Here is a 16,715-nt window from a genome sequence, read left to right on the forward strand (position 1 = left end):
GCCTGCCACTTCTTTACACGCACAAACCTGTGCCAGCAATGCTGTGCTCCTGCAAGTCGTAGACTCCGCCATACCCCCTCACACTTGTATGGCAAGCCAGAAAGCCAAGGCCTCTTCACCAAGAACCAGCCCTTTTCGTTTTGCTACATCTGGCTTTTCTTTCAAAATTTTGCCTGTACATCTCCATCTCCAAGAGACTTCTCCATATGGTGGTGTAATTCCCATGCAGTTGCCTTAAAGCATGTGTATACCTATATTATTGCACATTCCCTTTTTGTAATTTTTGTTTTACTGATATGGGTCTCCCTCAATTTTTTTTAAATTATCCTTTTTTTGAGGTATAATTGACATATAACATTATATTAGTTTTAGGTGCACAAGAATTTAAGAAATAATGTTTCTTTTCTTTATATCCTTAACCAGTAGAACAGTGCAGGGAACAGAATGCAGTTAAATATATATAAATACACACACACACACACACACACACACACACACACACACACACACGAGTATTAGTTTCCTAGGGCGGCCATAACAAAATAGCACAGACTGGGTGGCTTAAGCAAAGTATTGGCCAGTTTTCTTCCTTCTGAAACTTCCCTCCTCGGCTAGCAGATGGCCACCCCTTGCTGTGTCCTCACACAGTCTTTCCTCTGTGGTGCATATCCCTGGTTGTCTCTCCGTGTGTCATAATGGCCTCTTATTAAAAGGATATCAGTCAGATTGAATTAAGTTCCAAACTAAAGGTCTCATTTTAATTGGGGGTTAAGGCTTCAACATAGACATTTTAGGGACATGGTTCAGCTGTCTATATATCTACATATCTCTATATAGCTGATATATAGATGTATATCTATGTAGAGATATGTAGATATATAGATATGATAAATGAATAAACACATTAGAGAATAAATAATGCATTATATGCCAATGTACTGAACTTGTGACTGTGACCATGAGCCAATCATTAACAAAAATTGAAATACAATGGGAATTTAAAAATATGCCTCTGACACAGACATGTGCAAATATTGTTCTATACACCAAAGGTGGGCCAAGGAAAGTTGATTACAACAGCCATAGAAGGAAGAGCTGCAACGGCTTGCACAGTGCTGCACGTTCTGGCTGCTTCACCAGTCCGGCCTCTTTGTTTCCCCACCTATATACTCCCTCTGCTCCAGTCACAGCAAATCTACTCACTCAGGTTTGAGTCCATTTTTTCTCTGCTTCTATTTTTGCAAATGTTATTTCCTTTGTGCTAAACATTCTTATTCCCCAATGAGGTGAAATTTTGCCAGTCATTCAGATCTTGGCTTAAATATTCAATGTTTACTTTTTCTAGGAAATATTCACTTATTGATCCCCTTCCTCACACACAATCTGGGTTATAAGCCAAAATGAATTTGATCCATAATTTAATGCATTACATTATATTATAATTGTCTTCTTGTTCATAACCCTCACTTGACTCACAACTCTAGAGGAGAAGTTGTATTTTCCTTATTTGCAAATGGTTTGCCATCATATCATTTACTAAAATGCATCAAGAATAGCAGTTATTCAATAAATATTTTTGGACAAATGAATATATATATATATGACCATTTAAAGTAAATAACTTGTGATATTACAATTTTTATGATTTACTAGCTTCTTAATTTCTTCTATTTAAAACACTCAGATTTTCCTAAAATGTGAAAAATAAAACTTGAAGCTTATATCTATATATTTATGTATATATATATATATATATATATATATATATGAAAATGGAGGCATCAACACTAGGAACCAATAGAGGTTCATTGAGAACAAGCCATGCAGAAGCAACTTCATTCCTGTTTAAAAGGGTCACAAAGGAAACAATCAACAAAACAAAGAGGAAACCCACAGAATGGGAGAAGATATTTGCAAATGATGTTACAGACAAAGGGCCGATATCCAAGATCTATAAAGAACTTCTCAAACTCAACACCCAAAAAACAAATAATCAAGTCAAAAAATGGGCAGAAAACATGAGCAGACACTTCTCCAAAGAAGACATACAAATGGCTAATGGACACATGAAAAAATGTTCAGCATCATTAGGGAAATTCAAATCAAAACCACATCAAGCTACTACCTTACACCAGTTAGAATGCAAAAATTGACAAGGCAAGAAACAACAAATGTTGGAGAGGTTGTGGAGAAAGGGGAACCCTCTTACACTGTTGGTGGGAATGCAAGTTGGTACAGCCACTTTAGAAAACAGTGTGGATGTTCCTCAAAAAATTAAAAATAGAGCTACCCTATGACCCAGCAATTGCACTACTGGGTATTTACCCCAAAGACACAGTTGTAGTGAAAAGAAGGGCCATATGCACCCCAATGTTCATAGCAGCAACGCCCACAATAGACAAACTGTGGAAAGAGCTGAGATGCCCTTCAACAGATAAATGGATAAAGAAAATGTGGTCCATATATACAATGGAATATTACTCAGCCATCAGAAAGGATGAATACCCAACTTTTGCATCAACATGGTTGGGACTGGAGGAGATTATGCTAAGTGAAATAAGTCAAGCAGAGAAAGTCAATTATCATATGTTTTCACTTATTTGTGGAACATAAGGAATAACATGGAGGACATTAGAAGAAGGAAGGGAAGAATGAAGGGGGGGCAAATCGGAGGAGGAAACGAACCATGAGAGACTATGGACTCTGAGAAACAAACTGAGGGTTTTAGAGGGGAGGGGGGGATGGGTTAGCCTGGTGATGGGTCTTAAGGAGGGCACATATAGCATGGAGCACTGGGTGTTAAACGCAAACAATGAATCATGGAACACTACATCAAAAACTAATGATGTACTGTATGGTGACTAACATAACATAATAAAATAAAACAAAATTGAAAAAAAATAGAAAATAATTTCCAAAGACTCAAGTAAGTTATATTTTTAATACTGGAGATGTAGTAAAAGAAAATGACCATTTAAAGTGAATAACTTGTGATATTACAATTTTTATGATTTACTAGCTTCTTAATTTCTTCTATTAAAAACACTCAGATTTTCCTAAAATGTGAAAAATAAAACTTAAAGCTAAATAAATAAATAAATAAATAGGTTACCTGACCAATAGAATGTGAACAATGATGTCAGCAATATAGAAGGCAAAATATCTAATTACCTATATTTGTGTTAAAGGTATAGAGATACTGGATAATAATGCAATTATCTGAATCCATACCATGTTCTTTTTAAAAATCTTTGCAAAAAGGAGAAATTCATGGAGTCATGCCAACTAAGGCAAGCCCCTTGGTGACAAGTCACAGAATTTCCTTCATTAGTTCTGTCTTGTTGAATGTTCTTATCAGCTAAAACACTGGTTCGTTAGATTGGAATGGCTAATCTATCAGATGATAGGTTTGGTGTTAATAATGATTTCAGGAGATTTAAACTGCTTAGTTTGAGAAATATAGTTGAATTTTAAGATTGAAATGCTAAGGGCTGAATTCAGGTATAAGCATTAGTTATATAAACAAAATATGAAAATTTTTTTTTGTCTGGAAACTCAACATAAGAAAGCAATATAATATAGCTACACATTTTACTTTAATCTAGACATAGAATTAAATTCACCTAAGAGACTACTACTAATAATAGTTTATGGTTTTTTAAATATATTTATATATCAGTACTGTGCTAGATATTTTATATACATTATGTGATTTAATTTATCCAATAACCCTAAAATGCATGTCTATAATTATTTCTACTTTAGCACTGAGAAATCTGTGGTTTCATGTCTGATTTACTCATTCAAACTCACAGGTAATGTGTTGTAGGAAGAATTTTGAGTCTATGCCTTCATGTTTCCTAAGTTCAAATTTTGAATGCAGTTTAAATTACAATTAAAACACAGAGCTAACCAGCTCAGTATACTGTTCTATCCAAGGCAACTTTCTATTATAAGCACCTTTAACTGTTCTCAGCTGGAATTTGGGGCGATATAATTTGAAGAAGCATGTTTATATCATCCTTCATTTCACAACTTATTTCTGAAATATTTTAGCACATTTAGAAATATTGTCTTCATTTTCAGAATGTCTTTTTTGAAAGCCAGAGAGATAGGGGTGGGGGCTCACACAGGGCTTCCAAATTTTGGATGCCACAAGTGGTGCCTGGTTTTTGTTTTTTAAAGCAGACTCAAAGACCCTCATTCTGCTGCCTTCTTGTTGTTGTTCACTTTCATTTTGTTTTTATTTTATCTAAAGCAGTTAACCAGCTGCACCCTCATTGAGCCTGGAAGACACAATCTCATCTATGACAACATTTCTAACATATGTTTTTAAGAATAAATTATTCCAGTTTTAAGAATAAGGGCTTTAATTGGTTTCAAGAGCCCTACAACTGTATACAATTTGAACAAATATTTTCTAGTGCTTCTATATATTATTATTCATCTTATAAATTCAATTCTTATATTTACATTCTAGTGTTTTATCAAAGCAGGAATTTCTCTGATCCTATTTCTCATATTCAGTAAAACTAAAACCAATTTATAATCCTAAATCAGAATAGGTATCTGACTAAAGTCAATTCAATAATTAGACTTTCTACCCTATTAATAATGCACCTTGAAGCCAAATTGTATAACCTTCTATTATGTCCAAGTTTTCTCTAACACACAATTTTCCCCAATCCACCATGGTCCTAGAACTGTGTACATTGGCTACAAACACCAGAAACCATCTTCTTTCTCTTTCTTCTCTCTCTCTCTCTTTTTTTTTACAGCTATAGGGTTCAGTCTTGAGTGCTTCTAAGACACTTAGAGATTTAACTAAAATACATTTCATTTAATATAGTCATCAACACTCACCTGGTATTTCTGAAATAATTATCATTGACTTGATATATCACCTCGATTGGGTCACATATTCACTAAAATCACTACCCCAAACACAAGCAAAAATCCAAGTCAGCAAAAAACTAAAAATAAAAAAGTACAAAAAAGACAAAATCATAGTCCTAATATTTTTGGAATTTTTGGACTAAGGGTTATGTGTTTTGCCAAAGAAAAATGCAATTAATTCTTTCCTCTGAACTTGTGCTCTTTATCTGGAGCTTACATTTCTGATACTTTTTTTCAAGATTTTATTTATTTATTTGACAAAGAAAGAGAGCACAAGCAGGGGTAGCTGCAGAGGTAGAGGGAGAAGCAGGCTCCCCTTGAGCAGAGAGCCCGATGTGGGGCTCCATCCCAGGACCCTGGGATCATGACCTGAGCTGAAAGCAGAGGCTTAACTGACTGAGTCACCCAGGCTGATACTTGATTCTAGCAATTATATTTATCCTTTTAAATTCATCTTCCCTCAATGATATATTTAGCCCTGTCTAACCAATTTACTGGTAAGATCAAACACAATGACAAAAGAAATTGCCTTTGCAAATTTATTTTGCAGATTTTAATTAATATTTACACCGTCGTGGTCAAAATTTGGATTGCTGAAGAACTGGCATTTTTCAGCGCCAGGTCTTCTAAAAAGGGAGTAAGTCACTCTCTATACCTTAAAACAGAATAAAGAGTTTTGACTCGTAGCTCAGAATAACTTCATCAGTTTTCACAGTAACAATCTGTTAACTTAGCTACTTGGGGTAGAAAATGTTATCCATGCCATTTGCATATAGAGAGAGCAGAACATTCTACATTGCCCCCTACAAAGACCACTTACTAAAGCTACTGAATCAACCTGGTCCTTTAAATTTTAAACTCTGTTGTGTTCTCTTGACATAAAAATTCTGTTGATTTTGTGAATCTCACCCTTTCAGGTTTTATTGATGTTATTCTTTTCTGTATTAATTTCAAAGGAGGCTTTAGCATAGAAGAAACCTATAACTGGAGTTCAATATATGTGTTTAAAAGCTTTTTCTCTGATTTAGTAATAGAATACTGTTAGGGTCAGAATATGTCATGGTATGGAAGAGAGCATTTTTTGTGTAATTTATTTTTTATGTAAAATCAATATTCTATTTATGCTTTATATTATATACTTATCTGATGTAGTATGGTGGGACAACTCCCTTGTCTTCGAGAAACTTCTAGCAGATATTTAAAGATGTAATAAAGTTTATCCATGTTGGTTTAAAACATTTTAAAATTTATTTCTATCAAGACTTTAAAGCTTTCCAACTAAGGACTAAGAAGAACAGATTTCTCTCATCCCATCTTGATGGCTGTAAAGGATCTTTGAAGCAAAATGCAGTTATATTACACCTTCATTGTGAAATTATACAATTTAAAATATAGTTATTTCATTAAAATTGATACTTTGGGTGGTCAAAAATGACTTGTTTCATTGAATGTATAGACAATACCAGAGAAACTCCATAATAACCAATTAGTGAAGGGACAAAGAATTATAAATGTGTAATTTATAAAGATAACGACAATACCTCAAGCCAATCACCACCATTACCCTGCTAGGCTCATGAAATCACCAGAGCGGCTTGGAGGAAGGGAAGGATGTGTTTGTTTACAGTGGGCAGTCATGAATACCTTGCTATGGCTGATTACCACTCTGACTACTAGAAAATGGAACTGTTATACACAACAGCATCTGCTGAGCTGGAGTACTGCAATGCCCAGATTGCCTATTACGGAATTCCAGAGACTATTTGCCAGCAATACACTTCATTTTGCCAATGGGTAATTTGCAGTTTGCTGTGTCATCAGAATCTGAACGTGTCACATCTTCTCCTCATCAGAGCCAATCCAATGGCAAAGTGCTATTGAAGCAGCTGTCAAGTATGCAAAAAAAATAAAAAGACAGAGAAAGCACAAAGTGACAGCAGATGCTATGCAAATCAGCAGTGGACACAGAATATGCACTTGCAGAAACAATCACATACAGACCTGTGAAGTTCCTGGCACTGTGCATTGTGGAGATAATGCAACTCCACCTCAGATAAAATATCACAGGTGGATAAATCGAAGACCCTGTGAAGAATGGGGAAGGGCTTGTAAAGAGAAATGGTAAATGCTAGATTATATGCTAAAATACTACCTGTGCACGAGGCAGAAATCACAAAACATACTGTTGGGAATTATTTCAGAAAAAGAAAAACTGCAGAAAATGTGTACAGCCACATCTAAGGTTTATAACTGTTCGTCATTAAAGGAAAGTCCTATTAATTAGGTTATGTTCATGTTATTAAATGCTATTTGAAATATCTTGGTAATTCCTGCACTCATTCTGAACTAAAACAAAATATTTGTTTCAAAAATGATACATAAAATGTATTTGTAGTCCATAAATTTCTGTTCTTTGAAACTTTCCTTATCTTTTCTTACAAAACATTGGAATATTTTGAATATCACCCATCATCGTCGTTTAATTATAAGATCTTTGAGTTGCAGTACATTTAAGAAGTTATATTTTTACAAGAATCCATGTCTCCAGGAACTCCTGTGTAACACCTTTAGTGAATGCTCATTTGCCTTATTCGTGCACATTTGTGTGATGGAGATGCCACAGCCTCTTGAGGCTACCTGTTCCTTTTTTATATAGCAGTTACAATTAACCAACATCATAAATTAAGTCAAAATTTGCTATCTTGTGACTTTACTGGTCACAGAGACACAAAATCTCCAGTGTTTCCTCCTCTCTTTCTATTCACTCATTCCCTAGGTGCAGTCACCTAGGCCTGTCAGTCCTACCTCCCCTGACTGTCTTTGTATGTATTCCCCACTTTCATTCATATGCCACCTCCCTAAATAAGCACTTTACAACTCTACCAGAATTAGTGGAATAGCTTTCTGAGGGGCCTCCCTACTTTTAGCTTATTGATGCTACAGTTCTTTCCTAATGTCAAACCCAACTTTCTTCTACAACACCATTTGAGCTCTTCTCCTAGAATATCCAGTAGACTCTAAAAGTTAATAGTACTTTTATTAGTGCAGGTAAGGTAACACCTGCTATTATGAAACATACACACACAGAGGCTCAGTGGCCATTGGGAGCACAGACTCCTTCCATCTTCATCTTTTGGTACTCTCTTCTTCCAAGACTTCAGGGTTTTTCTCTTGCAGGCTGAGAACCGGGAAAGAGATGGTGGAGAAAGCTCATCTTTTGTTAATCATGCTGGACTGGAAGTGACACACATCACTTCCATTCAAATTCCATTGTTAAGTGATGTAGCCCCACTTAGAGGCAAATTGGGAAAAAATGGAGAGTCCCTGCCGTGGCAGCAGCTGCCCCAAATCAATGGGGATTGGTACTATAATATAGAATGGGATGGCAAATCTTTAGTAAACAATTGATAGTCATTTTTTTTTAACCACGACTAACAACATTTCACAATAGAGTATCCAAAGCAGTCTTCTCGATATTACATTTCAGCTTCAACTTTTACCTTAGCTGTTCACAATCCTTAAACTCCATTCACCATATTACTTTTTTTTCCCCAACAGCACCATTTACTGAGATGTCCCTATGTCTTTAGGTCCATCTTGGAAAGATTTTTGTTTTTTCACCTTCTCTACTTCCATGAACCCTTGAAATCCAAATTTCAAGTTTCAGCTTAAATTATGTTCTCCTCTACAATCTTCTTTAATAATCCCATTGTAATTAGCTCCTTCCAAATCATTTCCTAGCACTTCTTTACTTTTAGCAGGGCTATTTATATGCCTGCCTCTCCAATATTTTGTGCATCTTCTTAAAAGTTTTACCTTCTTATATCTCTTTTCTGTCACCTTACTCTGTTGGCAAATAATGGCTTGTCATCACAGTTATCACTTATAGAATCTGCTATGTGTCAGACACTAGTCTAAGTTTTTTTTTAAGTGTAGATTATTTTACATGATCCTCATAACGACCCAATGAATTAGGCACCAAATAATCCCTATCTTGTAAGAAAAAAACTGAGACACAGAATGGCCATGTACTTTTTGCAGGGTCCTCTGGCTAGTAAGTGGTGAGTTGGGATATGAATCCAACCTGACCCCAAAAGACTCTCTCAATTCCTATGCTATAGCAGATTATTGCTCAATAATTATTGGATATATTTTAGCCAGTTTGTAATTCTGACTTTCCTCACAATGTTACTTGAATAACCACACATCATTTTCATCTTTTTTAATAATAATCTCTATTACTAAAATTACTAAGCATTTGCTATTCTCAAGGAAAGACATTCACTGGAACTTTAATTCCTTTAGCTTTCAGTTATGAAACCAACTTGAGATAACTAATACTCTTTTGCATGTTTTGTTACATAAACTCCATGTTCTCAGGGTCAATATAAAATGGCCTTCAAAACTTAGGAAACTAATAAATATAATATCAAAATTTTGAATCAGGGAAATCAATTTCACAATTGATGTTACATTTATTAGTTTCCTTGATTCTAATATTTTTTCTTATGAAAATATAGTTTTATTAACTACATTATCATTCCAGAGATTTGAAAATAGATTCGTTAAGTAACTCTACAGTTCTTCCATGGTATATTTTCTTCTTATCTTGATGCCTGCAAGTAAGTAATGTAAATGAGGATAAATTTTGCTTCATGATTAAGTCTATCCTTAGATGCAGAAAGTCCTTGAGATCTCTATAGCTTCATGTAGAGATGCGTTTCCTCAGGTTGGCATCAGTGTTTTTTTCCCCCCATTTAGTCATACTTACTTTTATCAGTTTTCTGGATCTTTTTTTAATCAGCTGACTTGCTTTCACATCATGAGCAATATATAATATCCATGTATAGAAATAAATATCTTCTGTTTGTACATGTGTGAAAGAGACAAAAAGGAAAGAGTGTGTTCACTATCATGAATTTGTGAGCAAGATGAACCACCACCAGGATAAAAATTTAAAAGGAAATCAGGACTGCTCATCACTTGTTACTCATCTGTGGTTTCTAGGACTCCAGGTCAAACACGTTTTTGGAGGAGGTCATTAAGAGGATGGAACAACCAGTTGACCCTGGAGCTGGACCTGGGCAATCAAAGTCTCTGCATCCCCCTGGCCTTATAACCTGCCATTCCCACAGTGAGAGCCATTTTCAAGGAGACATCCTTGAGAGAGCAGTGTGTTGTGGAGACTATTCTGAATGGTATGCATGACTGAATTCTGTTAAGGGCTTTATATAAAATTTTAAGATGCTGGCTGGCAAATGTGGAGATCTACACATCTCCTCAACTTGCTGCTGCCAGGAGCAAGCCTCTTAGGTAAGTTCCCTTGTATACTAAACTTGCCACCTTCGATTTCAGGTGGCCTGCTTCTTCCAGGTGTGTGGCAGCCAATTGGCAAACCAATATAACATCCTTTTTTTCCCTTGAATGTGGAAGTTAGTATATACATTTATATAGATTAATTTTCACAATGTTTTATTTATTCAAACAATTCAAATCAGAAAACAAATATGTTATACATTGAATTACCGAGTTTATTTCCATTTTCGTCACCAAAATGTCACTAAAGTGGGTCTTTTTAGGTCAACAGATTAGGAAGGGGGTTTCTGTGGGGATATATTTACTGTGCAATGTTTCTTGAAGCCATAGGCAAAACTTTTGATGAGAATCTTAGACTAAATACGATAGTCTATAGTGACAAAGAAGGGATGGAGTTCTCTAAAATAGATAGAGATGTTGCTCATTTTGCTTCACTTTTGGGTTTCAAATTGTGTATTTGGGGGTCACTGACATGTTGCCATGGTCCAACTGATGTTACTTCTTCCAAAATGTCTTTGCTCCATTCTATCTTGCTATATCATGTAAACTCTAAATGAAGTTTCTATTTATGACTGGAAGTTTGAGATAGCTACTTATGAAATGTTCTATAAAGGATGTATATTTATGTTTTCATTTCTACACTGTATTTTTATGGCCATATGGCTTATATGATTGGTTAATTAGCAACAGAATCAGTAAATATATATTTAACAATTTACTGTGTTCAAAGATGGCATTATGCCAAGCATCATGGGATATAAAAATGATTTTAAGCATGATTTATCCTCAAGATATCTGATCAATATAGGAAAAAATAAATAATTTAAAACAGGAATAGGACTGAGTCCCAGCTTAAGGCACTGCTACCTAAAAATTGCACACCAATTTGTTCCCTACCAACATGTTTGTTTTCTGTCCTATGGAAATAAGACTGATAATTATCAACAAAGTCTTGGCAAACAAAATTCTTTCACAATAATGTAAAATATTTAAACACAAGAAAGAATTAAAACCACAGAAGAAATTGTATTTCTCAAAACCTTGGAATTAGAATCTTGTATTCATTATGGACTGTAGTTCCCAAAGGAGAAATAAATCAAAGATGTTCACTTGGGTTCATTATCACTTTCACAGTTGCACTTTTAATTGAAATTTTATTGACATAATTGTAGATTCACATGTAGTTTTAAGAAATATTATAGAGATATTCCATATATGTGTACACTTACCCAGCTCTTCTAATGTAAACATTTTGAAAAAGCATAGTACAACAACAAGGGTATTGGCACTGATACGATCCAATGATCTTATTTGGGTTGTGTGTGTTTGTGTGTGTGTGTGCACGCACACACGCTTAGTTCTGTGAAATTTTATCACATCCAGGGTTGTATATCTACCAAGACAGTCAAAATACTGAAAAATTCCATCCTTACAAGGATCCCTTGTATTTCATTTTTATAATCACATCCAACTTCCCCAGCCCTTTTTAGCCTCTGCAACCATTTCCAAAACTTAGTCTTTTCAAAATGTTATATATACTGAATCGTTCAGTATATAACCTTTCAAGACTTTTTCCCTCACTCAGCTAATTCCTTAGAGATACATCCAAATTGTGGCATTTATCAATAGTTCATTGCTTTTTATTGCTGGGTAGTACCATGCTATGTATGCCCTAAAATTTGTATATCCTTTCATCTGTTGAAGGAAATCTGGACAGATTATAGCTTTCGATTATTACAAATAAAGCTACTATAAGCATTCATGTACAGGTATTTGTGTATTCACAAGTTTTTATTCCTCTGGGATAAGTGCTCAAGGGTGCAGTTGCTGGGTCATTTGGTAATTGCATATTTATTTCCATAGGAAACTGCCAAAATTTTTTCTAGAGTGTAAGTTTTGCATTTCCATCAGCAATGTATGAATCACCTATTATCTATGCATGCTTGCCAACATTTGATGTGGTAACTTTAAAAAAAATATATAAGCCATTCTGATAAAAGTATAGTGATATCTCATTGTGCTATTAATTTCCATTTCCCTGATAGGCTAATGATGTTCATCATCTTTTCATATGCTTATTTGACATTTGTATATTCTCTTCAATGTAATGTCTCTTTATACCTTTTGCCCATTTTCTAATTAGATTATTTTTACTATTAAGTATTGAGATTTCTTTATATAACCTCTATAATTTTTTTTGTCAAATGTCTAGTGAATTAGCTTTCTCTTGCTGCTGTACCAAGTTACCACTAAACTAGTGACTTAATACAAATTTATCTTCTTACATTTTAGAAGGTCAGAAGTCCAAAATTAGCCTTATAAGGCTACATCCAAGGTATCTGTAAGGATGGTTCCTTCTGGAGTCTACAGGGGGGGACATCTATTCCTTGCCTCTTGTACCTTCTAGAGGCCCCTGCTTTCCTTGTATTGTGACTGTATCACCACACTGTCTGCTTCCACCATCACACTGCCTTGCCCCTGTCTAGTCCTCTTGAGTCCCTCTTGTAAGAAACTTTGATAACATTGATCTTCATTAACCCCATCCTCATAATACAGGATCATTTCCCCATCACATCTGCAAAGTGTCCTTGTCGTATAAGATAACATTCACAGGTTCCTGGGATTAGGACACAGATATCTTTGTGGGGGAGATTATTCAACCTACCACACATGATTTGCAAATATTTTCTCCAAGTCTGAAGCTTGTTTTTTCATTTCCTTCACATGGACCTTTAAAGAGTCTAGTCCTAGATACTATTTTATCCCCGTGTTTTTCTAAAAGTTGTATAGTATTACATTTTCATTTAAGCCTATGATTCATTGTGAATTAATTTTATATAAAGTGTGAAGTTTAATTAGAAGTTTACCTTTTTGCCCATGGATGTACAATTGTTCCAGTCTTATCCATTGAAAAGGCTATCCCGCTTTTATTGAATTGCTTTTGCACCTTTGTCAAAAATCAGTTAAGTACATCTGTGTGGTTTTATCTCTGAATTCTTTGTTCTGTTCCATTGATCTGTGTGTCTGTCCTTCTGCCAAAACCACAAAGTCTTTTTCATTTCTGTAGCTATATAGTATAATTTAATATTGAATAAAGTGGTTCCTCTAACTTGATTGTTCTTCGGCAAGACTGTTTTTAAACTATTCTGAGGCCTATAGCTTTCCATTGTAGAATAAGCTAGTCTGTGCCTACAAAAAAACCCCAAAACACAAACAAACAAAAAACAAAACAACAATAACAACAACAAAAAACCTTACTGTGATTTAGATAGAAGTTGCACTAACATATAAATAGATTTGGGGAGAATTGACATCTTTACTGCACTGAGTCCTTGAATCTGTGAACACAATATGTCTCTCTGTTTAGGTTTTCCTTGTTTTCTTTCATCAGCATTTAGTAATTTCCAACACAGAGTTCCTGAATATGATTGTTAAGTGGATATATAAGTATTTCATTTTCTTTGAAGGAATTATAAATGGTACATATGGTGTTTTTAACTTCATATCCATATGTTTGTTGTTAGGATTTGGATATAGAGATTACTTCACCAGCAGCTGTTGTATCCTTTGACCTTGCTGACCTCACTTATCAATTTTAGAAATTTTGGATTTATTTTGTATAGGTTCCTCAAAATTTTCTGTGTAGACAATCATGTCATCCTAAAATAGCAACAGTTTTCTTTCTTGCTTTTCAATCTATGTGCTTTTACAACTTTTTACTTCCTTATTGCACTGGCTAGAACTTCTAGAACTATCTTGAACAGGAGCCGTGACAGTGGACATCCTCGCCTTGTTCCCAGTCTTAAGAGAAACACATGCAGTCTTTCATCATTAAGTGTGAGCTTAGCTATAGGGTATATTAAATAAATTAAGTTGAGGTCATTCCTGTCTATTCCTAACTGGTTGAGCATTTTTAGCATAAATATATGTTGCATTTTGTCAAACATTTTTTGTGTCAGTGGTTATGATCATCTAATTTTTCATCTTTAGTTTGTTGATATAGTGAATTACATTAACTGATTTTTAAATATTGGATAACTAGGAAAAATCTTAATAGATCATACTCTGCATAATACTTTTTAATTTCAAATTCCACTCCTTCATTGCTAGTATATAGGAAATTAATTGATTTTTGTATTTTAACATATCCTTCAAACTTTTCTATGATTGCTTCTTAGATCCAAGAGTTTTTTTTGTCAATTCCTTCAGACTTTCTACATGTTGATGATCATGTTATTTGTGAACAGGGACAGTTTTATGTTTTCTGTGCTGTATAGCTTTTATTTCCTTTGCTTGCCTTATTGCATTAGCTGGAATTTCCAAGAGAATGTTTAAAAAAAGTGATGAGAGGAGACATCTTTGCCTTGTACCTGGTCTTAGTGAGAATGTTTCCCACCATTATGATGTTAACTATAGGTTTTTGTAGATATTCTTTAACAAGCTGAGAAAGTTCCTCTCTATTCCTAGTTTACTGAGTTTTTATCATGAATGGGTGTTGGATTTTCTCAGATGCATTTATAGCATTTATTGATAAGATCATGTGATTTATCTTTTTTTTAAACTATTTATGTGATGGATTACATTGATTTTTGAATGTCTAACCAGCCTTACATATATGGGATAAATCCCATTTGGTTGGGTGTATAATTCTTTTTATAAGTTGTTGGATTCCATTTGCTAATATTTTACTAAGGATTTTAAAATCATTGTTTGTTGATAGATATTTCTTGAAATTTGTCTGCTATTGATATTCGGATAATGCTAGTTCGTATAATGAGTTAAAATATATTCCCTCTGCTTCTACCCTCTAAAAGAGGTTGTAGACAATTGGTATAATTTCTTACTTAAATGGTTGGCAGAATTCACCAGTGAACCCATCTCTTTCCATTTTGGAAGGTTATTAATTATTGATTCAATTTCTTTAATAGAAGCCTAATCAGATTGTCTGATTCTTTTTACATGAATTTTGTCAGACTGTGTCTTTCAAGGACATGGTCCATTTTATCTAAGCTATCCAATTTGTGGACCCAGCTTATTTTCAGAATGCCTTTATTATCCATTTAATGTCCATGGGATCTGTAGTGATGTATACTCTTTCATTTCTGATATTAGTAATTTGTGTCCTATCTCTTCTTAGCCTGCCTCGAAGCTGATTGATTTTATTGATCTTTTCAAAAACCAGCTTTTGGTTTCATTGTTTTCTATTGATTTTCTCTTTTCACTGTCATTGATTTCTGCTCTAATTTTTATTATTTCTTTTCTTTTGCTTGTTTTGGATTTAATTTGCTCTTCTTTTCCTAGGTTCCTTAGGTATAAACTTACATTGGTTTTAGATCTTTCTTATTTTCTATTATATGCATTCATTCAATGCTATCAATTAGCCTCTAAGTACTGCTTTCACTGCATTCCACAAATTTTTTTTAGTTGTGTTTCATTTTCATTTAGCTCAAATATTTTAAACTTCCTCTTGAGATTTGTTCTTTGACCATGTATTATTTTGAAGTGTGTTGTTTAATCTCCATGTATTTGGGTATTTTCCAGTTACTTTTTTGTTATTGATTTCTAGTTTAATTACGTTGTGGTCTGAGAGCAGGCATTACATGAGTTCTATTTTTTAAAATTTGTTAAGGCATGTTTTTTGTGTCCCCGAATGTGGTATATTTCAGTGAATGTTCCGGGGGAGCTGGAGAAAAACATGTATTCTGCTGTTGTTGGATGAAGTAATCTATAGATTTATTATATCCTGTTGATTGATGGTGCTGAGTTCAACTATGCCATTGCTGATTTTCTGGCTGCTGGAACTATCCATTTCAGATAGGGGGATGTTGAAGTCTCCAACTATGGTAGTGGATTCATATATTTTTCTTTGCAATTCTATTTGGTTTTGCCTCACATAGTTTGACACTCTCTTATTAGATGCAACACATTAAGGATTATTATGTCTTCTTGGAGAATTGACCCATTTATCATTATGCAGTGCCCTTTAACCCTGATAGATTTTCTTGCTTTGAAGTCTGCTCTGTCTGAAATTAATTTAACTACTCCTGCTTTCTTTTGATTAGTGTTAGCATGATATATTTACCTCTGTCCATTTACTTTTCACCTATATTTGTTTTTGTATGTAAAAGTAAGTTTTTTTTACACGATATATGGCTGGGTTGTGTTTTTTGGTCCGCTCTAACAATTTTTGTCCTTTAATTGGTGTATTCAGATCATTGACATTCAAAGTGATTATTGAAATAGTTGGATTAATATTCTTCTTCCCATCGCATCTTGTATCTTTATTGTCATTCATTTCACCTATAGGAAAACATATGTAGATAGATAAGATATATGCATAAGTGTACATATTCAAATACATTGTTGTTACTTTTATTTTGAAGAAACTGTTATCTGATAGATCCATCATGAATTAAGAAAAGTTTTTATTTTACCTTCATTTCTACCTTGACTCCTTTGAGGCTCTTCCTTTATTTATGTAGACCCAAGTTTCTGATGTATAT

This window comes from Callorhinus ursinus, unplaced genomic scaffold (assembly GCF_003265705.2).
Source record: "Callorhinus ursinus isolate GAN/ISIS: 27379988/994484 unplaced genomic scaffold, GSC_fseal_2.0 scaffold4, whole genome shotgun sequence".
Classification (NCBI taxonomy): domain Eukaryota; kingdom Metazoa; phylum Chordata; class Mammalia; order Carnivora; family Otariidae; genus Callorhinus; species Callorhinus ursinus.